The sequence below is a fragment of the Tenrec ecaudatus genome, chromosome 5, assembly GCF_050624435.1.
Source record: "Tenrec ecaudatus isolate mTenEca1 chromosome 5, mTenEca1.hap1, whole genome shotgun sequence".
NCBI classification, from domain to species: Eukaryota; Metazoa; Chordata; class Mammalia; order Afrosoricida; family Tenrecidae; genus Tenrec; species Tenrec ecaudatus.
Window position 1 is genome coordinate 112362977 of NC_134534.1, and position 14684 is coordinate 112377660.

Genomic DNA, 14684 nt, shown 5'->3' on the forward strand with positions numbered 1-14684 from the left:
TCTTGTATGATTTGGGGTTCTGGTCCACACTTTCTCCTACTCTGTGCAGAACCTTCGAATGTAGCCTCTTCAGAGCAGTGGGCATAGCTAGAGAGGCATCATCTAGCACTCTGGCCTCAGGATTGTAGAGACGGCTGCTTGCATCGCCCATTCAGCTATTGGACTAATTGTTCCATTTTTTTCACCCTTCTTCCCTCTGGATAGGGAAGAACCACCAATTGCACTTTAGATGGGTGTTCACCAGTTTTTACCATCCCAGATGCTACTCATCAGAGAAGATGAAGGATATTGTCTTTGTGAACTTTGTTATTGACCAATTGAATTAAGTGTTCACCCAAGACTATGGCCCTGATCCAAGAGATCCACCAACTCATTTCCTCAAGGTCTTTGGGATTTCTAAGACGTGTTAATAACTTTATCCCTGTGTGCTCCACCACATTCATGGAAGCAAATATACATCTACACCTATCCTCTATCAAACCTAGATATAGTCATGGGTCTATCCCCACTCTCCCTCTCCCACTTGTGCAGCCTACATGTCTATGTAAGCATCTACTGCAGATCACCACTGTTGCAGGATTGTGTGTGCAACAATTGTTCCCTCTGTTGATGTCTGTGTTAGACAGGGTTCTCTAGAGAGACAAAACCAGATTGCTAATAATTATAGATAGATAGATAGATAGATAGATAGATAGATAGATAGATAGATAGATAGATAGATAGATAACACAAGAAATGAACTGTTAAATTGTGAGTCTGGGGAAGATGGGGACAGGGACACCGGCATACTCTGAGAGCTCCTCCAAACAAAGCGGGATTGGCGACCAGGTAGCTAAATAGTAAGAGTCTGGTGAGTGAAATATCCCCCTGGGACAGCACCCCAGTCCTACCCCACATATTTGTCCTGAGCAGGGGTCTAGGTGAAAGAGGACCGGACTAGTGGGACATCTCTGGCCACTAAGCTGCCGTGAGCTCACTGGCGACCGGCCTAGGCTCCATCCCCAAACCGGACGCTAGCCCAGAGCCGCTTGCCTGCCCTGCCTAGACAGGCGCAGCAGGTCACGCTCCCCTACTCCAGCGGCCCACTCCCCACTCGCGGAGCCCCACTGGGAGAGAAGCTTTCCTCTCCCGCAGTTCCCCTCTCCCCGCAGGGCAGCGATCTGCCCTCGGGCCCACGTCCCTCCCTCCATTCATCCAAGCTCAGGGGAGCGGACCCGCGGGTTGTCTGGTGACCCCCACGGAGGACCATCCACCCGCAACGCTGCCGCGGACCTCTCCACTTGCCCTCCGTGCGCCGGCCTCCCACCCCCGCCCGCCCCCGCCAGCCCCTGGCAGCCTAGCGCCAGCTCCACTCCTGGCGGGGACCCTGCGCTAAGCACTTCCCGCCAACAGGAGCCATAGCCCAACCCACGCCTGTCCCGGACCCTGAGCTTCCGCGGAGCGCCGCGCCCCGCGCTGCTGAGTCTGCCCACCAAGGGCCCCTCCCTGCGCAAGGCACAAGAGTAGGTGCCCTCCCCAGGGTGCTGCGGGGACCCCGGCGGCGGCGACTCTGAGCCTGAGCGGAGAAAGGGCGCCATTGCCCCCTGCGGTTTCGCGCCAAGCCTCCTTTGCACCAAAAGGGCGGAGAGCGAACACCATTGTTCCCTACAGTGTCGCGCAGCTGCCTGCGCAGCTATCCGAGGGGCCTCGCCGTGCCCGCTCACAGCCCGGGCAGATCAAACATTCCACCTGCAGTGGAGCCTGGGACTCGGCTTTGCAGTCCCTGAGGAGCCATCAGTGAGCTCCAGCCAGCTCTCACCACCTGGGGCCCTGTTGGGTCCCCAGTGCCAGCCCTAAGCCTGCCGCAGCCCGCCCCAGCCACCCCAGGAGACATCACAGTGGCCTGAGCCTCGGCACAATAAGGTTACTCCTGTCTCCCAGAAGCATGGGGCCTATTAAAGGATCAAGGAAAAATCAACAGACCACATCACTCCCAACAAAAAAATCAGAGAAACGAGGCACTTTAACAGACCTAACGTCACTCATAGAAGAAACAGATATAGATCTGCTTGCAGTAATACAGGAGCTAAGAGAAGCAAACCAAAATAAGGATGCAACAATAGAAGGGATGAAATGCACAATAGAGGGGATGAAGTCCACAATAGAAGGGATGAATACTATCCACCAAAAGGAACTGCAGAAACTAACAGAGGAGGTAGCAGAGGCCACACAAAAGGTCACAGAAGCTATATCTAGGCTTGAGGAGGCTGAGAACCGTATCAGTGAACTCGAGGACGCTCAAACCAAACGAAGCAAGCGAGAAAAACAATCAGATAGGAAAATTAAAGAAACAGAAGACAGCCTGAGATCAATGACAGATGCTATGAAGAGGAATAATATTCGAATAATCGGTCTACCGGAACACAACATAACACACAAATCGACCGCCAAGATAGCAAAGGAATTCCTGGAAGAAAATTTCCCCAACCTAACAAAGGAAAATCCGACTCTCATACAGGAAGCAGAGAGGACGCCAGCTAAGCTAAACACCAAGAAGAACACGCCAAGGCATATAATTGTAAAATTAACCAACTTAGAGGAAAAAGAGAAAATTCTACGAGCATCAAGAGAAAGGAAGACAGTCAGATACAAAGGAGCGCAGGTAAGAATATGCTCAGACTTATCAGCAGAAACCATGAAGAGGAGGAGAGAATGGAGCAACATCTTCCAAAAACTGAAAGATAAAAATGCCTCCCCCAGAATCCTATACCCTGCCAAGTTATCCATTAAGATAGAGGGTAAGATAAGGGTCTTCCAGGACAAGGAAGAACTCAAAAAATATACTGCAAGTCACCCGACCCTGCAGAACATACTGGCTGACTCACTAGGGCCAGAAGATCAAGCTCCAACTAAAACCACCAGGAGACCACCATATAGCCCATCTCCATCTAGAAGCCAACATGCCAGCAACACGTACCAGGACAACACGGTCTCAGATGGAAAAGAGGACAGGATAGAAACCCTCCACTCAAACGCAGTACACTGATATGAAGGAAGATAAGCAAAGACCCAAAACACAAAACAGAATATGGCAACCATGAAGCCAGAGATTGTAATAATCACTCTGAATACAAATGGGCTCAATTCATATGTTAAAAGAAAGAGGCTGGAGGATTGGATTAGAAAACATAACCCATCAATCTGCTGCCTGCAAGAGACACACCTTAAGCAAGCAGACAAGCATATGCTGAGAATAAAGGGCTGGCAGAAAGTTTACCAAGCAAATGGTAACTCCAAGAAGGCAGGAGTGGCTATCTTAATATCCGACAAAATGGATCTCAAGATCCAAAACATAAAAAGAGACAAAGAGGGACATTACATAATGCTCAAAGGCTCAGTAAACCAGGAAGCAATAAGCGTACTGAATATTTACGCACCTAATAATGGTGCGGCAAATTTCGTCAAACAAACTATTAAAAAATGACAGAAGAAATCACGGAAACAACAATAATAGAGGGGGACTTCAACACTCCACTATCAGAGAAAGACAGGTCACAGGGAAAGAAGCTCAGCAAAGAGACCAGAGAGCTAAACAATGTAATTAGGCAACAGGGCCTGATAGACATCTATAGAGCCTTTCATCCAAAAGCAAAAGGTTTCACATTCTTCTCCAATCCACACGGATCTTTCTCAAGAATAGATCACATGCTGGGGCACAAGGCCAGCCTGAGTAAATTCAAACACATAGATATTATCCAGACGTCTTTCTCAGATCACCATGCCATAAAGCTGGAGATTAATAGGAGGGCACCCAGAAAAGCAAGGGCCACCAATTGGAGAATAAACAACGATCTCCTGCGACATGAATGGGTTAAGGTCCAGATCAGAGAGGATATCAGGAAGTTTCTAGAAACTAATGAGAACGAGCATACAACATATCAAAACTTATGGGACACTGCAAAGGCAGTTATCAGAGGTAGCTTGATATCACTGAATGCATACCTGAAAAAAGAAGAAAGGCATGTGACAGATATGTTAACACAAAACCTCCAACAACTAGAACAGAGTCAACAGAACTACCCCTCCAATAGCAAGAGAAAAGAAATAATAAAAATCAGAGCGGAGTTAAACCAGTGGGAAGACAAAAGAACAATGCAAAGGATTAACGCAACTAGAAGCTGGTTTTATGAATGAATTAATAAAATTGACACTCCCCTGGCAAAGCTTACCAAAGATAGAAAGGAGCAATCATCAATAGCCAGGATGAGGGATGAATCGGGGGCAATAACAATGAGATAAAAAGGATAATCACAAAGTACTATGAAGGTTTGTATTCTAATGAATTCAGAAACCTGGAAGACATGGATAAATATTTAGAAAAACAATCTATCCCTAGATTATCTGAGACAGAGATCAAGAACCTCAACAAACACATAGCGAAGGAAGAAATAGAGAGTGTCATCAAAAACCTACCAAGGAAAAAGGCCCCAGGGCCAGATGGCTACACGGCAGAATTTTACCAAACATTCAGGGAAGAGCTGACACCGATCCTCCACAAAGTATTCCATAACATAGAAAAGAACGGCAAGCTCCCAAACTCATTTGACGAAGCCAGCATTACTTTGATACCCAAACAGGGAAAAGACCCCACAGGTGTAGAGAATTATAGACCAATATCTCTAATGAACATAGATGCAAAAATCCTTAACAAAATATTGGCCAATAAAATACAAAGGAACATCAAACATATCATTCACCATGACCAAGTAGGATTCATCCCAGCGATGCAGGGATGGTTTAACATCCGAAAATCCATCAATATCATACACCACATCGAGAAGAAAAAGGATAAAAACCATATGATAATATCCATAGATGCAGAAAAAGCATTTGACAACATCCAGCACCCATTCCTAATCAAAACACTCATGAAGATAGGATTGGAAGGTAAGTTCCTCAAGCTCATACAAGCTATCTATGAAAGACCAACAGCCAACATCATAGTCAATGGAGAAAAGACAAGAACAATACCACTGAAAAAGGGTACAAGACAAGGATGCCCCCTGTCCCCTCTTCTATTCAATATCGTTTTGGAGGTTCTGGCTAACAACATAAGACAGCGGAAGGACATCTAAGGGATCCAGTTGGGAGAGGAGGAGGTGAAACTATCGTTATTTGCAGATGACATGATCCTATACATTGAAGACCCCCAAAACTCCACAGTTGGAATACTTGCAGCAATTGAGGAATATGGAAGAGTAGCAGGATACAAGATCAATAAACAGAAGTCGGTAGGGTTTCTATACACATCGGACAGGGCCATGGAAGAGGCGATTAAGAGGGAAGTACCCTTCACAGTAGCCAAGAACAAAATGAAATACCTAGGAATATACTTAACAAAAAATACTAAAGACCTTTATAAGCATAATTATAAAACCCTATTACAGGAAACCAAAAGTGACCTTCACAAAAGGATGAAGCTCCCCTGCTCATGGTTAGGTAGGCTGAACATAGTAAAGATGACAGTTCTTCCTAAAGCACTCTACAACTTCAATGCTATACCAATCCAATTACCATCAACCTTCTTCAAAGAATTGGAAAAACTGACCACCAACTTCATATGGAGAGGGAAGAAACCCAGAATTAGCACAGAACTCCTCAAGAAGAAGGACACAATTGGAGGACTTGCCCTACCTGATTTCAATGCCTACTACACAGCTACAGTGGTCAAAACAGCATGGTACTGGCACAATGATAGACACTCAGACCAGTGGAAAAGAATAGAAAGCCCAGGAGTAAAATCATCAGCATATAGACAACTGATCTTCGACAAGGGTCCCAAAAACTTCAAGTGGGAAGCAGATGCCCTCTTTAATAAGTGGTGCTGGAAACAATGGATATCCACATGTAGAAAGTTGAAACAAGACGTCTACCTCATCCCATGCACAAGAATACACTCAAGGTGGATCACAGATCTAGAAGTCAAACCCCAAACCATCAGGACCATTAAGGAGGGAATCGGGACTAATCTCAGAGCACTGGCCCAGGGAGCAGATAGGCTCACTGCAACAGGGAAGGGGACACACACAGGTGATCTGGAAATCGACAAATGGGATCTAATAAGAATAAAACACCTGTGCACCTCGAAAGACTTTGCCAAGAGGGTGACAAGGCAACCCACAGACTGGGAGAAGATTTTTAGTCAGACAAAGGGCTCATTACTAAAATCTACAACACCATCATGACCTGCAAAAAGAGGAAAACAGTTAACCCCCTAAGGAAGTGGGCAAAAGAAATGAGAAGAACTTTCACTAGAGAGGAGATCAATATGGCCAATAAATATATGAGAAAGTGCTCGAAGTCCCTTGCCATAAGAGAAATGCAAATCAAAACAACCATGAGATACCACCTAACTCCCCTGAGGCTAGCCCAGATCAGTAAATCAGAGAGCAACAAGTGTTGGAGGGGCTGTGGTGAAGTAGGAACCCTTCTCCACTGCTGGTGGTCGTGCAGATTTGTATAGACACTGTGGAAAGTAATCTGGTGATACCTAAAGAAAATGGAAATTGATCTACCTTACGACCCAGCCATCCCTCTACTGGGCATATACCCGGTTGAAGCAGCAAATAAAACACAACCAGTCATATGCGCTCCAATGTTTATTGCGGCACAATTCACAATAGCAAAGACTTGGAAACAGCCTAAGTTTCCATCGATAGACGAGTGGATTAGCAAACTTTGGCACATACACACAATGGAGTATTATGCAGCACTGAAAAGCACCGATGAGCACATGAAACACGTTATTTCATGGGAAGAGCTGGAAGGAATTATGTTAAGCGAGGTAAGCCAGACCCAAAGGGACAGGTACAACATGAGTCCCCTGAGGTAAGTACAATCAGCATGACAGAAATGGGGCATTAATCCACCCAAGGGGAGGGTATGGTTTATATCTCCACAGGGAAAGTGGGACCAGACTTCAACCCAGTGTCGCAAGGTGTGAATGCAATATCCCGGCGTGGAGGAGGGAACCGGTGGAGAGGTCTGGGAGGCTGGCCCCAGCACCATAAATTAAGTGGATTCCTGCCCCTCCCCCGAAAAGAATTTGTTCCAAAGGACGATATTGACTCTGCAGCTATGGGAGATGGACATATTTGATCAGAGCACACGGGAGCAGATGAAGGGGCAGGAGGAGAGAGTGGAGCACAGCCTTGCCCACCAGGCCATGATGATGATGTTCCTGAGTAGAGCAGCCAGTCCACAGAGAGAACAACATGGCTGGCCCTACTATGAGACATGATGCCCCTCAGTGACTAAAGGCGATACAGGGGACAGCACCGGAGACACAGTGTGGGAATTGCACCTGACCTGATCCCACCACACCGAGGCAAATCACTGGGGGAGTGCAGCGGAACAGCAAGGGAATGGAGTGGCAAGGTCCCCAGGGAATGCTGAAAGTGGACTTTGGGGCCAGGGCGTGGTGCCCCAACAGACTGGACTTGAAAACGCTCCTAAGGGCCAGCAAACGATCCCTGAACTAACTACAAGCTTTTCTCTTGTGAACTGTTTTGTTCTGTTCTTTTTCAGTGGTTTGTTTGGTTGTTTTGTTGTCTGGTTGTATACTGTTGCTTTGTGTTCCTCTGTCTAGTTTTCGTGCATGTTAGTGACTCCACAGGTCTGTCTGAATAGGACAGGCTGGATAAACTATCTGGATGAAAAACAACGGGACCGACAGTTCCAGGGGGACTTGGGGTGGGGGGGTAGGGGGGGGTAAGGCAGTGGTGTTAACAAACCCAGGGACAAGGGAAAAACATGGGATCCCAAATGGTAGAGAAGGGGGAGTGGCAGGCCTGGTGGGAAATGATCAAGGGTAAGGTTGCTTAGAAAAGAGGTATACTCTAGCCCAGGTGGCGATGAAGCATGGTAGTAGGGCAGGAGGATGGTCAAGGGAGATGGAGGAAAGAGCTAGGAGTCAAAGGGCATTCATGGAGGTCTAGACAAAGACATGTACATGCAAATATATATAGGAGGATGGGGAAATAGATCTATGTGTCTATATTTATAGGTCAAGTATTAAGGTGGTGGAAGGACCTTGGGCCTCTACTCAAACACTCCCTCAATGCATGAATACCTTCTTTTATTAAATTGGAACTTTATGATGCTCACTCTCTCGACACAATGGCTGGAGCCAAAGTGGGTGAACAAGTAAATGTGGTGAAGAAAGCTGATGGTGCCCGGCTATCAAAAGAGATAGTGACTGGGGTCTTAAAGGCTTGAAGATAAACAAGCGGCCATCTAGCTCAGAAGCAACAAAGTCCACATGGAAGAACACACCAGCCTGTGTGATCGAGTGGTCCCAAAGGGATCAGTTACCAGGCATCAAAGAACAAAAAATCATATCATTGACTGCACACCTCCATGATAGGATCGCTGAAGACAAATGGGTGCACAAGCAAATGTGGTGAAGAAAGCTGATGGTGCCCGGCTATCAAAAGAGACAGTGTCTGGGGTCTTAAAGACTTGAAGGTGAACAAGCGGCCATCTCGCTCAGAAGCAAATAAGCCCACATGGAAGAAGCACACCAGCCAGTGCGATCACGAGGTGCCCAAGGGACCAGATATAAGGCATCATGCAAAGAAAAAAAGATATAAGTGTGTGTATGTATGTGTATATATGTGTATATGTATATATGTATGTGTATATATATATCATATTAAATAAAGGGGGAAGTGCAGAGTGGAGACCCAAGGCCCAAGTGTCGGCCAATGGAGATCCCCTCATAGAGGGGTTTAGGAGAGGAGATGGGTTAATTAGGGTGTGAGGTAGTATCGATGAAGTACACAGCTTTTCCCCAGATCCTGGATGCTTCCTCCCCCCAACTACCATGATCCGAATTCTATCTTGCAGGGCTGGATAGGACAGAGGCTGTACACTGGTACATATGAGGGTTGGAGGTACAGGGAATCCAGGGTGGATGATACCTTCAGGACCAAGGGTGTGAGGGACGATGCTGGGAGAGTGGAGGGTGAGTGGGTTGGAAAGGGGGAACTGATTACAAGGATCCACATGTGACCTCTTCCCTGGGAGAGGGACAGCAGAGAAGGGGGGAAGGGAGACTCCGGATAGGGCAAGATATGACAAAATAACGAGGTATAAATTACCAAGGGCATATGAGGGAGGGGGGAAAGGGGAGGGAGGGAGGGGGAAGAGGACCTGATGCAAGGGGCTTAAGTGGAGAGCAAATGCCTTGAGAATGATTGGGGCAGGGAATGTATGGATGTGCTTTTTACAATTGATGTATGTATATGTATGGATTGTGGTAAGAGTTGTTTGAGTCCCTAATAAAATGTAAAAGAAGAAAAGAGAAAAAAATGATTAGGGCAAAGACTGTACAGATGTGCTTTATACAATTGATGTATGTATATGTATGAACTGTGAAAAGAATTGTATCAGCCCCAATAAATTGTTAAAATAAAAAAAAATTTTTTTAATTGTATACAGATAGATAAATATATAATACAAGAAATGAACAGTTAAATTATAAAGCGGTACAAATGGCTCAGTGCAACTCACTCCCATGAGAGAGTTGTGAGACACTGGCAGTCCTTCAAGTCTTGAGGGCCGCCAGGTAGTCCTCTGTAGAGTGATCCAGGCTATCCCAGCACAGGCAGCAAACAGCAAGTCAGGTCACCAACAGTCAGCCAGGTCACCAACAGTCAGTCCCCAGCTCAAGAGATGCAAATTCCAATCATGTGGTCTTAAAGGGACCTCAACTTACAGTGACACAGTCCACAGGCTAGGCGTCCCACACAGGTAGTGTAGCCTGTAAATTGAGGCACACAACAACTAAGGCAGCTGCATACTGGTTCGACGATCGATGATCAAAGAGTGAGAGACAAGAAAGGCAAAGCTCACCGAGCCATTTATCTCTCCACCCTTCAATTAATCCCACTTGTATTTATCGGCCAAGCTGGCAGAGTAAACTATCTCAGTGCCTTTTACTCCATGTTTTTCTCTGTATCCATCATTGCTCCCTAACTTCCTTTTGATTGTATATAGCCTCCTTCCCACAAATTATCACTTGTCTGCCCTCTAGAAACTATCATAACCTCACATGATATTCTAAAGGCCAACTCTGATTACTATCTTGTTCGTGCAATTATACATGCCCATCAGTCAGTTTGTCATAGGGTGGTGGCTTGTGTATTTGCTGTGATACTGGAAAGGATGCCACCAGAATTTAAAATACCCTGATAGCAAACAATATTCATTGTAGCTGCCAGATCAAAACAAACTAGAAAGAAAGGCCTGGCAATCTCCTTCTGAAACTAGCCAATAAAAACCCTATGGATCACAAAAGACTATTAGTCAACAAGAGCAAATCATTGGCATGATCATGAAGACTCAGAAACATTTTGTTCTGTTATGTCCAGTATCATCATAAGTCACTCTTGTTTCCAGTGCCGCTAACAACACTGATATGGGAAGGAAATAGCTAGAGAGAAAAGGAAGGAGGGAGATGCCATTTGCTGAGAACTCCTATGTGTGTAGCCTCTTCAAGACTGATGATGTACAAGACTGACTTACTAGGTACTTGACCAACAGTAGCCTATCTGATCCTGGCACAATACTAGGAAGTGAGCATGATAGTGGGACAAGAGAAAAGTAAAATGAAATTGAGGAAAGAAGTTGGAGACAAAGGGCATTTTAGAGGTCTAAATAAAGGCATGTACAAATATATTTATATATGAGGAAAGGGAAATAGATCTATGTGCATATACTTGTAGGTTTTGTATTAAGGTAGCAGATGGAAATTGGGCCTCCACTTAAGTACTCCCTCAATGCAAGAATACTTTGTTCTATTAAATTGGCATTCCATGATGCTCACCTTCCCGATACAATCACTGGAGGCAAAGTGGGTGCATAAGCAAATGTGGCAATAAGCTGATGGAGCCCGGCTATCAAAAGTTATAGCATGTAGAGTCTTAAAGACTTGAAAATACACCAGTGGCCATCTAGCTCAGAAGCAACAAAGCCCACATGGAAGAAGCACACCAGCCTGTGTGATCATGAGGTGTCGAAAGGATCAGTTATCAAGCATCAAACAAAAAAAAATCATATTGTGAATGAGGGGGAGTACAGAATGGGGACCCAAAGCCCATCTATAGGTAACTGGACACCCCACCCCCTTATAGAAGGGTTACGGGGAAGAAATGAGCCAGTCAGGGTGCAGTGTAGCAATGATGAAACATACAACTTTCCTCTAGTTCCTAAATGCTTTCTCACCCCCCACTATCATGATCCCAATTCTGCCTTACAAATATGGCTAGACTAGAGGATGTACACTGGTACAGATAGGAACTGGAAACACAGGGAATCCAGGACAGATGATCCCTTAAGGACCAGTGGTGAGAGTGGTGATAACAGGAGGGTGGAGGGAGGGTGGGGTGGAAAGGGGGAACCGATTACAAGGATCTACATAGGACCTCCTCCCTGGGGCGCAGACAACAGAAAAATGGATGAAGGGAGACATTGGACAGTGCAATATATCACAAAACAATAATTTATAAATTATCATGGGTTCATGAAGGATGGGGAGGGGGAGCAGGGAAGGAGGGGGGAAATGAAGATCTGATGCCAGGGGCTTAAGTGGAGTGCAAATGTTTTGAGAATGATGAGGGCAATGAATGTACACATATACACCCTTTGAAGGCCTATTTAGGGGCATAATGAGTTGGAGTCACTCAATGGCAGTGGGTTTTCCACAATTCCTCAAGAAAAGAGCCCTGGTGGCACTGTGGTTTAGGATGTGGGGCTGCTAATTGCAAGATTGGCAACTCAGAGCCCCCGCTGCTCTGAGGGAGCAAGATGAGGCTGTCCACACCATAAGATGGAGAGTTTTGGAACACCTACATTGGGATTATTAAGAGTCAGAACTAATTCACTGGCAGTGGGTCTGGTTTTGAGTAAGTGATTCCTCAAGAAGGGAGTAAGACAGGCAGAAAGGAAGGAGGAAACAGGGAGGAGACAAGAGGGAGGGAGATGGGCCGAAGGAACACTTATGGTGCCGGCTCTCTAAGGTCAGAACAGATTCCACCATGACAACAGGTTGGCCTTCTCTGGTTTTTGTTGAATACCCCAAGACATGAGTTCATCTTTTCAGATAGCCAAGTGGAAAGAACTCTCAAAGTAATTATTATAAAAGCATTTTTTGGTTGTGTCTTAGAAGGCAGAAATCCAAGGAACCTGGCATTTATTTTTCCAGATTCCAGTACAGAGTGAGCGATCCTTTCGGTGGGAAAGTTGGCTTAGCTCACAGCCCCCCTCCATCCTTGCCCTAGAGAAAGGTGTGCCAGGCAGGAGCACACACACACACCAGGCCCCGCAAGGGCCACAACAATGTGTCAGCTCTGCCTCCTGTATTTCTGGTGGCTACAGACAGCGTGCGGATCCCTTTACAAAAACAACAGAGCTGCTTGGCGCTTGGGCACTCAAACATCAGGGAATTCAACTGAGACAATGAATTGACCTATCCTAGCCAAAAGCCTGTTTGAGACTCATAGAATTTAACAGAACCATGCTGTCTGCCCACTCCCTGATTCCATTTAGTCTTCCCAGTGTTTGTTAATTTGGATAATCAGAAATGCATAGACACAGAGCATGCTATGGAAGCTTTTCACAGAAGTGCCTTCACTAATCTAAATTGGGTTATAGATAATGTGTTAGTCCAAGTTAACTACAAATTCATAAACACTCATGTGTGTATAAGAAAGAGCTTTACACCAAAGAGTAATTGCATATTAAGAAACATCCTAGTCCAGTCCAGATCAAGTCCATAAGTACGATATTAGCCCATATGTCCCATACCAGTCTATAAATTCCTCTTCAGACTCATGAAACACATGCAATGATACCAAGTGCAGGAAGATCACAGGCCAGTGGGTGGAAAGTCGTGGTGGAAGCATCTCAGCGCTGGCATGGGTCTCCACATGGCTCCTCCAGCTCCAGGGCTCTGGTTCTATCAGTGTAGCTCCATGTGTCATGTCAGCAGGAAGACCGAAGCAGAGAGTGTGAGTCTGGCCTCCAGTGAGCTATTTGTCTCCTTTTTCTCCCTAACACCCCCAAATGAGGTAATAAAGTTGTGGCCTGATTGACAGGCTAAACTCCACCCTTCACTCTTAATACTCTCAAATTGACACCAGATGATATAACTACCACAGATAACTCCCTAACTCTTAGAGAACAGCAGCATTAGTGAAAAATGACTCAAGATTCCCATCTTGCCAGAGATATAACTAAAGACATTACCCATTACATTTCTTCATGTCATGATACAAATTTATTCTTCTGAAAATGATAGAATTTTAGTCCCATCAGGAAATGCTAGAAGCACTACTGGTAGTTCTGTTGGCTTCAACTTCCAGAAAGGTTGGCATTAAATTTGTGTTCAAATGAAATCGCTCCACACTGTACACACACACACACACACACACACACACACACACACACACACAAATGATTCTGAAGTCAAATTTAAAGTCAGAAAGTAGATCAGTGGGTGACAGCAGCTAGGGGTAGAAACAGAAAATGACTTCAATTGGGAACTAAGTTCCTTCGAGGGGTGATAGAACTGTCCTGCAATTACATTGTGCTGGTGGTTGTAGAGTTCTATCAGTGTGCTAAAAATCATTGAATAATACTCTTAAAATGAACAGATGAAATGGCAAGTAAATTGCACCTCAGTTAAGCTGTTGTTTTGCTTTTCAATCAATTTGAGATGAATCATAGACCTAAACATGAATGGCAGAGCAATGAAACTTCCACAAGAAAATGAAAGAGAATATTGTCTTGATCCTGGAGTATGCAAAGCCCTGAAACAAAATACAAGAAGTACTGGCTAAATAAGAAAAACAGCAATAAAATGAACTTCATCACAATTAAGAATGTGTGCTAGACAAAGGACTTCATTAAGATAGTAGCAAGACAAACTTCTGGCTGGCAATACCTGGAGTACTTATATCTGACAAAAAGTCATGTCCAGAATATATCTTTTAAACTCCTACAGGTAAACAAATAAATGGCAAGCAATCCTATTAAAACTATGAGCAGGAGACTTGAGCAGGCAGTTGACTTAAGAATATAGATCTCCAATTGACCAATAAGCCTGTGTAAAGACAGCAGCATTACAACTATTCCTACTTCTATGACTCCATCCCTCCCCATTTGTTTAATGTTTTGATCTGGGCTTGTCTTTTATTTCACTTGTTAGATGTGTAGATATTTGTAATCAATCAGACTCCAACAGGAAGCAGATGTCATGTTCAAATTAGGATAATTCAAGATTGTTCCATAATGGGTATGAACTGGATGGAAAGAACCACCAGGGGTGTTGTAGGAGCCAGATAAAAAAGTAACAGAACTGTCTCTCTCACACACACACACATACACACACACACACACACACACACTCAACAAATGCAAAGGAATATGGGTGGGAGCAGGAACTGAAACTCAACCCAGAATCATATAGAAGAACCACCTGAAGACAAAGTCTGGTCCAAGAACACAACCCATCAGAAGCAACCTCTCAAGTGGGAGCCAGGAAAAAATACTATCCTCTCTCCATGCCTGTAGTCTCCTGAGGGGAGCCCACACTGGCTGAGCCCACCTGGAAACCAAAGGACCAGGCAGGTCTTCTCTCAACA